Source organism: Mus caroli, chromosome 9, assembly GCF_900094665.2.
Source record: "Mus caroli chromosome 9, CAROLI_EIJ_v1.1, whole genome shotgun sequence".
Classification (NCBI taxonomy): domain Eukaryota; kingdom Metazoa; phylum Chordata; class Mammalia; order Rodentia; family Muridae; genus Mus; species Mus caroli.
Genome location: NC_034578.1, coordinates 111466329 through 111468112, shown reverse-complemented (window position 1 = coordinate 111468112; position 1784 = coordinate 111466329). Strand labels below are relative to the sequence as shown.

Sequence of the window (1784 nt, the reverse complement as noted above, 5' to 3'; positions counted from 1 at the left end):
AGAGAGAGAGAGAGAGAGAGAGAGAGAGAGAGAGAGAGAGAGAGAGAGACATACTGTTGCCACACTGTCACATGTCATGTCTCTGTCTTCACTGAAGCTCAATGTAAGACTGGTCATGCCAAAGACTACCATAAGCACACTCAGTCAGCACCGAGTATCTTGTGGGGTGGATACTCTAGTGAGCTACAAGAGCTACAATTTATTGTTCTCAGGAACCACTACAGATGACATCCACCTTCTTCACTAGACCCTCAGCAGTAACAGTATTGAGACATCTTTGGTACTTTTTCACTACAAATGTAGGTTTTTGCCAGTAACCAATGCACACAGTTCTTACTAGTTCCAGAGTTGTCTGCACACCCACTATGAAGTCTGCCGTAATTCAGAAAGAATAAACAGCTAGCGTCTCGTATGCTAAGATCAAGACTGGGACCTCATGGGGTTCTGCTGTCAGTGGGTTCGAAGTCATCACTGAGAGCCCAGGGAGGTTTCCAGCCTCACCACGAGAACTTCTTGATCCATACTCCCTTTCATCTTTGAAATTTCCAAGATTCTCATTGGAATTGACAACAAGAAAGAGTTACAAATCTTTAAACTACAGAGTCGTTTTCACAAAGGGAAGGGCCATGTAATTCAGCTCAATTTCTACACACTTTTATCACAAGACAATGTTTTATAATATGAATCTACAAATTTTACATTTGGACATCTGATTTATAATAGATTTAGCTCTCTTGGATTAACCGTGCTGAGCTCCTGCATCCTTTGATCACTTAAAAAGAATAATTTTTTTTAGAAAAACACTAATTAGAAAGTGGAAGAAAAAATCATAGTTTGCTTTCTATCTTTGTTTCCAAGAATCGATCTATAAGTCAAAGGCAGCCTTCCCAAATAGCACTGGCGTCTGTTATAAATGTATCAGCCTTCAGCTCCAAGACTCCTCTTTCTTGGTGCTCTACAATGATGGCACTGGGCCCTGTAAATACTTCCTTGTTATTGCCTGATTCCATATTCCATCTTGTCATCAATGGCCTGCTGGAGAAACTCTAACAGAAGAAGTGCCTCTTCCCAGGGCACTATGTACATTTCATGAATCCCATGCAAAAAACGAGCTGTTTTCAACTGCCGCCTGTCCAAAAACAAGTATTTATTGCTTTAAGGACATCAGCAAAATGGCAGGTCTTCCTGGAATATTGCCCAGGCAGTGTCAGAGGATGGGAGTTGTCACCAGCCAGGCACTTTGCTCCAGTGACTTGACAGGTGCCCTCTATGAGTGGCCTGCATCTACTGCCAAGCTGTGGTCCTTCCAGGAAGATGGCTTCCCCCAGGAAGAATAATATAGATTTCTAGTGAGTCTTGCCAAGGTGACATCTCAATGAACTCTGCCTTCCTGTCAGCCACATTCATTCTCTTTCCAAGGGGATCTGTCTCTCAGCTGTCAGGGAGTGTCTCCTCTTCCTATGCGCTATCTCAGTTCTAGAAGGGATGATGGCTCTCTATAGGTCAACTATGCCTGTATAGTTTTAGGGGACTATATGATTCCTAAGAGATCATCTCTCATGCTTTCTGGTCTCCGTTCATCACTGTATGTGTGTGTGTGTGTGTGTGTCTGTGTGTATGTATGTATGTATGTATATCCCATGTGCACAAATATATATGAGTGCATGTATATGCATATGTGTATATATATGTATATGTATATGTATATGTATATGTATATGTATATGTATATGTATATGTATATGTATATGTATATGTATATGTATATGTATATGTATATGTAT

At 40.9% G+C, this 1784-nt stretch overlaps 1 protein-coding gene across 1 annotated transcript in view; it reads right to left on the bottom strand.

Moving 5' to 3' along the window:
• The window catches only part of Gadl1 (glutamate decarboxylase like 1), a 167839-nt gene that overhangs the window by 44593 nt on the left and 121462 nt on the right, over positions 1 to 1784 (bottom strand). The window lies entirely within an intron of this gene.